The 10697-nt window shown below is 33.8% G+C and overlaps 1 pseudogene; it reads right to left on the bottom strand.

Annotated features, from left to right (window-relative positions):
• Positions 1 to 3179: 3179 nt before the first annotated feature.
• The window catches only part of LOC145798291 (cytochrome P450 72A14 pseudogene), a 29173-nt pseudogene continuing 21655 nt past the window's right edge, over positions 3180 to 10697 (bottom strand).

Below are 10697 nucleotides of genomic sequence, written 5' to 3'. Positions count from 1 at the left end.
GTGTACATTATTTAATCTAACAATTTTTTGAGTAGATTCAAAAGTCCTACTTTTCTCCTCTCTTTCTCTCTCTGTGCTTTTCGCCTCACTCTTTACGTTTTCCCCTCTCTATTTTTTTCTGCATTTTTCTCTCATCTTCTTTGTCATTGACGACGACCGGTGATCACGTCTTTCTCCATTAATGGGGGTTCACTGGTAACCACCAATCATCGAAATCAACTCATGACTTCACCTTCACCGACGGCGAAGAAGATATATTTCCGACGAGGAAGATGAGTAGATCTACTTACATCTGATGTAGATCTACATCATATCTGAGTAGATCTACTTCAGATTTGGCTAGATCTAAACAAAAAATAGTTGCTGGAGTACAATCCTCTCTCTATATCCGCCTTTCTCTTTCGATCTCTTATTTTTTTTCTACATTTTCTCTTCTATACACTTCTCTTTTTTTGTTCTAATGAAGAAAATTTTCAAGTTCTGAACAAGTAATTTTCGAGTTTTAGTTACAGGCAGTGAAAACTGTAAAATTTGACAGTTTCAAATTTTTTTGGTGTTGGAATGAATCATGGTTTAAAACTGTAAAATTTTGCAGTTTCAAATTTTTTTGGTGCTGGAATGAATCATGGTATAAAACTGTAAAATTTTGCAGTTTCATAACATTCTTTAGAACTGTAAAATTTTACAGTTTCATAACATGTTTTTCAGTTTGATTAATAAAGATAAATGCTTAATAGATTTTTGCTTTGAAACTGTAACATTTTACAATTTCAAAACTTACTTTTCAGTTTGATCAATATTGGAAATTATTTGTTTAAACCTTACAAAAATTGAAAAAATAGCTTATGTTTTTCCCATTGTTGCTGTTTTTTGTCGTTTCATTTTTTTTTTCTTTTAGTTTATCAATATTTAACACATTTTGCTATGTTTTTTTTGCTCTAATTTCTCCATTTATTTTTATTTTCTGCAATATTCAAGACATTCCGGTAAGTCTCCAGTGATGTTCTTAACGTCCAGTGAACGTTCTGAACATTCCGGCGACTTCCATTAACGTTCTTAACACTCCGGTGAACTTCCGGTGATACTCCGGCGACTTCTCGGCAATACTCCAGCGACTTTCTGGTGATGTTGAACATTCCGACAAGTCTCCGGTGACCGTTTGACAAAAGTCCGACGGTAGTAAGATATAACAGTGTCTGTAAATAAAAAAAAAAAAAAAAGATTTTTTGGTAACAATTAAAAATGTGTAGGACTAATTGGTGCAAGTGTTTTGTTTGAGGATTAGATGGGTCTTGAACTTTGTATATGAGACTTATTGGTAAGTTCCCATTTTTTTCAAAAAAAAAAACCAGAGTTTGAAATAAATTATAAATACATGTTGCCAGATGGACTCGATCTAAAGAGCGACTTGTAGGTAGTTCTGGATCCGGAATGTCCGAATTCAGCATTGGCCCAACCCAATTTAAAGACTCAATTTAGTGCCCTGGAATGCCAATGCTAATGCAGACAATAACTGAAAATTGAGATTGCTACTGAGCTATCTTAAATCGCTTCCTATATAAATATGTTTATAGTATGGTGAGACCATGTAAACACGTAAAATATTCTAAATAGCTTTTTCGTTTGAGAGGTGCTTTGAGAGACTTGTTTCATATTGCCTTTTTGAACCACTTAGGCCATGTTTGTTTGGGTGGACATGAGCTTGGAATTGGACTAATAGTCCAATAAAATTATTAATCCGATATTTGGTTAAACAATTGAAGTACGGAATAATTATTTTAAACTTGACTTTTAGTTAAGATAGGATAGATAATCCAACGAATTCGTAATCCCAGGATTATTAGTCATGGGAATACTAATCTAGTCCGCCCATACAAACATGCCCTTAATTTATATAATTTAGGAGTGGTTTTGGATTGAATGTCTCCAAAATTATAATTTTGTAACAAAACTAGGTATGAGTTTATCTGTAAGGAGTATTAGAGCTTTGTTATATATTGTGGGTGTTTGGGAAGTGGCTATTTTAGAGGCTTTTTGGCTTTTTGACTATTTTAGTAGGTTATTTTAGTTTTTGTGTTTGGGAAGATGAGATGGATTTTTATTTGAGTTGGTGTATTGAAAAATGTGTTGAAATGATGTTTGAAGTTAAAATGACAAATTTATTCCTAACTTTACATTTTTGAAAATAAATTTAAAGGGGCAAAATTGTAATTTCGCTACCTGTCACTGTGACAGTGGTAGGCTGTCACTGTGACAGCCCACTGCCGGCCTTTTTTTATTTTTTTTGAAAAACTTTTGGTTCAAAGGTTTTGGGTTTTTTTTTTTGTTTTGTTTTTGAGACTATTTTAGCCTTAAAACTAGGTTCCAAACACCCCATTGTCTCTCTAAACAATCCATACTTAAATAGTCCATGGGCCTCTCCATCTAAAGTAAATTGATTTTGGGTTGGATTCTTCTAAAATTCTAATATCTTGTTAGAGCTGGGTTTTTGGTATTTCTTGTAAGCCAAGAATCGGTACCGGGACTATTTGTATTATCCCTCATTTGTCTATCATCTTCACCTGTGACTAGGCCCATGCCTAGGGAGTATTACAAGTTCACATTGCTTCTCTAAATCACCCGTACCTCATCACCTTTTAAAACCATCCAACCCAATCCATATAGTTAAAGGGCTTCTCCCTTTACTACCAATTTATTTTTGGTTGCATGCCTGAATATTCTAACATTCTGTTTTCACTGCCACATAATTTATTTGATTTAATTTAAATAATATTAAATCGTACAACTGAGTCATATGAGATAGGATACTTTTTTGCACCAAGGATCCTCTAGAGTGAAATTTTCCTAAAGTTTCTTAGAGTGCTACATTGTGTGGTTGAGATTTACTGGCAAGTCACATCAGAAAAATTGATGTGACTTGCTAGTAAATTTCAACCACACAGTGTAGCACTCTAGGAAACTTTAGGAAAAAATCACTCTAGAGGATCCTTGCTCACTTTTTTAGAGATAGAATATCATGTCATGTCCCTTTAATCTATATTCTGTAAGCCATTCAATTCAAGGTTTGTATTGAGTTTACTAGTGCTTAGAATTTAGCCTATTAAATTTTATTCATATATGATAACCACAACTGTAAGATCCTCATTTTACATATTGTCATTGTAAAGATCGATCAAATCCTAGATTTTTTATAAGATCAAGCAAGCACCATGTTGGGGATTTAGTGTTATAACAAAGGTGCATGCACATATGATGAAGAAAGCTGAAATGAGAAGTGTTGTAAAATCATTGCCAAGACTATTATTGCTTCCACCATTGTAAAGTTTTGTCCAATGCAGATACGGGGACCCTCACCAAAAGGAAGGAATGTGCCTGGACACTTTGTTACCTTTGTAATTCCTTCAAAAAATCTTTCAGGCTTGAACTCTATTGCATCTTCACCCCAAATGTCACAATCACGATGGATCGACATAACTAGCAACAAAAGTTCCATTCTAGGAGGTAAAACAAGTTCTCTGACCTTTGTCTTCTTGTGTATAGTTTGGGAAAGGATGGATACAGTTGGGTATAACCTAAGAACCTCGTAGAAAATCATGGCCATCTCCAATGAAAAGATTGTAGGAAAATTATTCAAAAATAAAATTTCTAGTGCAGTTCTCCTATGAACACATTTTGATTGAAAAATGGGACAAAATGTGTAGAGACAGATAATTTTCTTCAAAAGTGGGCTCCGCTTCACAGATTTTCCTTGTAAGATCTTAACAATTCATATGTAAGTATTTGATTTTGTCAAGTTTTTGACTCTAAAATGTGGAAGAACAATGTTCAGTTGAATATAATAGCGATGTTTTCTTTGTTGATGCTTATAATTGTTGAATGTAGAGTTCGTGGCATTTGACGGAGAGTATTATTTTAGTCCAGATGATGTATATAGAAATGTCAGAGCATAGTTATAAATTTTATAAGAAAATTCATTTATAATGGTAAGACATTTGTGTTTGGGAGATTAAGAAGCAGACGTTTTGTTTGTAATTTTATGTCATACTCCCTCCGTCCCAAAATAATGATTCCTTTTGGGGAATCCAACTTTTTTTGGTAGTACAATTATTGCATTTGAAAAAAGTTTATTTTCCAAAATTATCCTTTGGATAGTACATTTTTTGGGAATATCAATGTCATAATTATACTTTTTATATTGTTTATTAATTTAAAAGAAAGGCAAAATAGGAAATTTATATTATTTTTGTACTTGATTTTTGAAGAGGGACTAATATTTTGGGACAATGAAAAATGGAATAAGAGACTAATATTTTGGGACGGAAGGAGTATATATATATATATATATGTGTGTGTGTGTGTGTGAAAGTAGTTTTTGTAGTATGGGAGTGTGAGAAGAAAGCACCGTGAAGGTTGGACTGTAATTCCAATCTAACTGTAATATATACGTTTTGGTATATCTAACTTGCATACCTATCAGGAAAAATAAAAAAGACGGGGTCCAATTGATTGGTGGTAAAAAATTGGTGTACACCCCATTGGCTAAATGGCGTTTGCCAGAAATTTTCTAGCCCCACAATGGAAGTATTCAATGGTGCCCAATGGAAGTCTTCAATGGTTCACAATGGAAGTCTTCAATGGTGGTTCTACTTGGAAATTATAATCTGAAAGGAATAAACTTTTTAGACTGTGAGAGGCAAACCGTTGGGTCACCCTACAAGCCGGTCAAAAGTTATGAAAAAAGAAAGGGGGGAAAAATGAAAAAATACAGAAAAAATTAAAAAATAGTAGGCCTTAAATCTTAGTTCATTCATTGGGTTAAGATAATGAATCCAACCTGTTAGTCTGTGACATACGACCCATCAATTGTGCTTTCGAGCTCAATTTTTACTCATCATTCAATCTGGTCCGAACCCATCAAATAAAGCCCACAAGTGATCTTAGGGTCCGCTTTCACAGTTCAACCCGCCCTACCAATGTCTACTCTACATGCCAACTTAAAAACTAAAGTAAAAACATGGGTGCTTGATCTGGTTTTGTTAGGTTTGATGACGTGGTTAGGGCTTACAATATGGTACGTCAAAATGGAACTTGGTTGCTTGACAAAAGGATTATGGAGGGAACAGAAGGCAGATTATGGGCTCAAGGAAAAATCAAAGAATGGGTTTGTCCAACCTCATGCTGAGGGAATATTATTGGATATAATGATACAAACCTTGTTTGGGATTTAATTTTTTTAATAAGTTTTTTTTTTTTTTGACTCTTTTATGCGGTGAAAAAAATTAATGGGTTTAAAAATGATATTTTTTATTTGTATAAAAAAAATTCAAGAACTTATTTCAATTTTTGTTTTTAGCTGTTTGAATTTAAATTTTTTTTTTTAACTTTGTGATTTTTTCCCCCTTTTTTCTCTTAGCCGAAAAGTAAAATTGATAAACAAGGCTTAATAGGGTCATTGTCCTATTCCAGGCCCGGTCTGGGGAGAGGCAAGAAGGACGGTTTTTTGGGCCCCTAGATTTGGGATCGAAATAGGGCCCAAATTAGTTAATAGTATATTAGATTTTAAAAGGGAAAATTACTATGTAGTCCTATGTAGGGGATCTATTTCCCTTCTAATCCCAATATATTTTTAATAGATTAATAGGTCCACAGTTTTTAAGTTTTATACCCAGAGGTCCCGTTTTTTATTTTCGTATTTTGTAAATGACTATATTGCCCTTTGTTTTGAGATCTATATATACGTGAAAAATCAAATTTTTGCTCCGTTTAAAAAAGAAAATCAAATCTTAGTCTCTGCGATCTCAATTTCTCTTCGTTATGGCGATCTCATTGTGCTGTGTGGTCGATCTCATTGTGCTGTGAGGTGGATCTGGTTGTGCGATCTGAATCTTTGTGTACAGGCAATCTCTGCGTACGTTCTCTCTCTCTCTCTCTCTCTCTCTCTGTGTATCTGGTTTGTATCTGTCGACACATACATATACATATATATATATATATATATATATATCTTTGTGTGTGTATACATATATGTATGTATATATAGATAGGCAAATTTGCGTGATATCTGGTTTGTCTTGGCAATGTTGTTTTAGTTCTTTGTTTTGTGATAAATTTTGTTTGTTTGATATTTATTTTATTTGATATTTGTATGTGATATAGTGTAATGATTTTGATTTTGTTGATTTTGTTTGTTGTATAGTGTAATGTGTTTTGAAGTTGTAGTTTGAAATTGTGAATTCTGGTGTTTTGATACTGATATGTTGTAAGTGTATAATTTTGCAATTTGAAATTGTGAATTGTGCAGTGTTGGTACTGATATGTTGTAACTGTATAATTTTGCAGTTTGGAATCTGTGAACAATTGTTTGTTGGTTTGTGATTTTGTAGTATGGAGGGGTGTTTCATGTTAATGTGCAAATACAGTAATTGTTGTGTTGCTATTAAGATTAGTGAGGGATGTAGTTATGATGAAGTTGTTGAGAAAATATGTGCGAAGTTCAAGGAGTTGAGTGTTGGTAACTTTTGTTTGTTTTTCTCTATTGTTGGATATTCTAATTGTATTGATATTCTAATTGTATTGTTGAATGTGATGATAATTTGTGGAATATGCTGTCAATGATAGGTGGTAGTGGTTGTCATGTTGTTGATGTTGTTGTGGGTGATAAGAGAATTGTGGAGGTTGATAATGATAATTCTTGTAGGATTGATTCTGTAATTGGTGAGAGTTCTTTGGTTAACTATTGTGATGATTTTGGTGGTTTGTTGCCTAGTTTTTATCCAGAACCAGAGAGAGTTTTGTTGTCTGCTAGTTGGAAGGGGATTATACGTAGTGTTGGTCAAGAATTTGAAGGTGAAGTGCCGTCGTTCCATATTGCATTGGCTAAGTATGCAGTTAAGTGTGGTTTTGTAGTGAATTATTTGAAGAACGATGCAACAAGAGTAACTGATGAATGTATGATGAAGTCGTCTACGGGTTGTAAATGGTTTGTGCATGGAAGGGTGTTGATGAATTCCGGTATTTTTTTTATAATGAAGTTGGATAATGTGCATATTGTGGGATTGTGGCTCGTAGATCTTGTAGCAAAATGGTTGGTTCTAGACTTGTGTATGATACTGTGCAAAATAATATTAGTGATAATCCGTTAACTCGTCCTATTGAAGTTAAAAAAAAGTTGAAGAAACAATATGGTATAGATGTTTCTTATCGGGTTGTATGGTTAGGAGTTGATAAGGCAAGAGGTGGGTTGTTTGGTGATTTTGCAACTTCTTTTGACCAACTTCGATGGTACCTTGAGACGGCTATGAGAACGAATCCGGGAAGTGTGTTTGAATTAGATGTGGATGAACGTAGTGGGTGTTTTCGGAGGTTATTTGTGGCATTTCATGGATGTTTGTATGGCTTTTAATTTTGTCGTCCGTTGTTGTTTGTTGATGGTACATTCTTGAAGGGGCGTTACAAGGGGCATTTGCTTGCAGCAATATCAAAGGATGGTAATCAAGGTATGTATTTATTTGCAGTTAGTATAGGTTTGGTTTGTCAGTGTGTTATTGTATTGTGAGTCTGCTAATTTTTGCAGTTTGATGTTATGTTGTTTGCAGGTCTTTTTCCTTTGGCTTTTGCGATTGTTGACGTTGAAAATCAAGATAATTGGATGTGGTTCTTAAGTTAGTTGTTAAAGGGTGTTGGTTCAGGCCGGAGATTGACCTTTGTGTCGGACCGTCAACATAGATTGCTAGACGCTCTTTCAGTGGTTTTTCCCAATGCACATCATGCATATTGCTTGAATCATTTGAAGAGAAATTTGATTGACAAATTAGTGGGACTTCGTACTAACTATAAGCTGAGTTTGATGAAAATATTAGTTAAATGTGCTTATGCGCCAACGGTTGCTTCTTTCCAACATTATATGGAGAAATTGAGGCGTATTGCTGGGAATGGTAGGGTTGATAGTATGTTGGATGGTTTGCAAAATGATAAGTGGGCGAATGTATTTTTTAGAGGGAAACGATATGGTGAGATGTCATCTAATGCTGCCGAGTCTTACATAATTGGATTGGTAGGGCCCGTGAGCTGCCTATTACTTGTATGGTTGATATGATTAGGGTTCAAATCATGACTCAATTGTCGAATAAAAGAGGTGAATATAAAAGATGGACTACGAAATTGTGTCCTGTTATGGAAAAGAAGTTGGTGGACTCTTTGGAGCTAGCTAAGTCTTGGAATGTGATTGTTGCTAGTGATACTGTGCTTGAGGTTCATTCTTTTATTTCTTTTTATGTTGATATTGGTAGACAGACTTGTTCTTGCCACGAATGGCAATTGAATTGTTTTCCTTGTTGTCATGCTGTGCATGCTTTGCGTAGTAGTGGTAGAGATGTGTATGATTTCATTGATCCATTTTTTCATGTAGATTGTTTTAGATAGTCATACAAGGAATTTGTTTATCCAGTGCCTTCAAGTGAGAGATTTGACCTTGATGGTGCCAGTAGTTCGATTATCAAACCTCCTATAACGAAAAAGCAGCCTGGGCGAAACAAGAAGAAGAGGATACCTTCTAGGGGTGAGAATGTGAAGCAAATCAAGTGTGGGAGGTGCTTGAAATATGAGAATCACAATAAGAAGACGTGCGATGCTACTATTTGCGGCCACAGTCTATTCTTTTGGATTTGTATTTGAATTTGAGGAATTATGATAATAAAAAATGTGATACTTGGTATTATGGAAGTAATGAATAAAGTTGGTTGAATTGTTTTTTGTTTTTTGATGTGTTTTTTAGTTATTGAAGTTGTTTTGTAACAGATTTGTTTTGTTTTTTATTGTTTTTTTTTTTGTGGGTTTGGTTGGTTTTATTTTTATGGAATGCACAGAAGGTTGTTGAAAATTTCTTATTGAAACTGTATAATATTGAAATGCAGTTTTACTACATGATTCATTTATTTCATATTTTATAGCGAGAAAACTGTAAAATTTTGCAGTTTTATTTTCAATTTTGAAATGTAGTTCATCTATTTGTTGAGTCATGAAATTGGATGCATAATTGTGTAGCATAAATTTTGTTTGAGTAATGAAACTGCATAATTTTGCAGTTTGAAGAATTATAAGAAACAACCTGATGAAACTGCATAATTTTGCAGTTTTAAGAATTATTAAAAACAACCTGATGAAACTACATAATTTTGCAGTTTGAAGAATTATTAGAAACAACCTTTACTGTATGAAAATATATGCAACCACAAACAAGTACACAAACAGTCAGAAGTACAAGCACAATAATAATAACAAGAAGAAGAGTAACAACAACATCAATGACAACAATCATTTTCACTATAATAACCAGAAGAAGATCATTTCCAAAAGTATATAACGTACTTGTCACATGTTAAAAAAAAAAAAAAAAGTACAAAGATATGTTCACTTGAATATTTGTATTGTTAAGAAGTTTGTTTATTATTTCTATGGTTTGGTATGTTTTGTCAACATTTGGTAGTGCTCGAGTTACCAAGATCGGATTTCATCATTGAGGAATTGACTGACGATTTCTGCTCGAAATTTGACCCACACAGTTGGTCGAAGTGATTTCTGCACAGGTTGCCAGTTGATATATTGGTTGATAATATTGCAGACGGCGATTGCACCATCATTCCTGCAAAGTTTTAGATGAAGTTAATTAGTTAGGTAAAACTGCAAAATTTAGCATATTGGAAGATTAGTTTATTGATTTTGTATTTTACGAGTGTGGGGTTTGTTGTGGGCATTCCTCAATTGATGCAATTACTGTCTCGCATTCTTGAGATGATAACATGTTTCATTGATTGCTGAGTAATGCTTTATTCCATCTGAGTTGATGTTGTTGCTACAAAATAGTTAGTGGGTGTTTTTGTTAGTTATAGTGATGAGTTGAGATGTTTTTAAAGGAATGGAACTAAGTAGGAAATTTTATTTAACTTACAATTTCCTTTGCAATTTTAAAGTGCTTGTTGTGGCAATCTTTTGCTGGTCTCAAAGAGTCATAGTGTCTCCATATCCCATTAGCATTGTCAAAAACCACAATTGTCCAATGGTTATCGTGGTTGATTGGGAAATTGATATATCTGTTTTTCATTGTTTCTGGAAAATGGTTGTCCATCATTTTTTCTCTTAGTGCTTGATCTTGGTTTTGTAGTGGAGTCTGTAAGTTATATATATGTTTGAAATATGTTATAAAACCATGTAGTAAGACATGTTAAGAAAGTATAAAATTTTGCAGTTGAAATGTATGTTAAGTTTTGCTTACATTGATGAGTGTTGAGAAAACGTAAGATCTTCCTGCGTATGGATTTCTTGCAAAGGCTAGATCATTTTTCTCAAATTCTTCAATGGTTGGTTGGAGTGACAATTGCTTTTCTGAGAAGGCATCAATGCCCTGAAACATGTTATATATGAGAATGTGTTAGGTTTGTGGAATAGGTTATTGAATATGAACAGAAACTGTAAAATTGTACAGTTGGAGACCTACATTTCCATATAAGGGTTCCCTGTTGGTCAATCTACATATATCTGAAAAGTATACGCAATTTTCATCTTCGCTGCTAGACCAGACACAAGCACTTGATTGTGTGTTGTTGATAAGTTGAATTTGGTCTTGGTCTTTTTTGGATAAGCTATGCCAAACGTTGTTTGTTTTGCGGCAAGAAATGACGAGTGGCTTGTTTTGGATTGAT

Source organism: Camellia sinensis, chromosome 8 (genome assembly GCF_055761805.1).
Source record: "Camellia sinensis isolate YWXY chromosome 8, ASM5576180v1, whole genome shotgun sequence".
NCBI lineage: Eukaryota > Viridiplantae > Streptophyta > Magnoliopsida > Ericales > Theaceae > Camellia > Camellia sinensis.
Note: the sequence above shows the minus strand (reverse complement) of the source record. Positions and strands in the feature narration are given on the sequence as shown.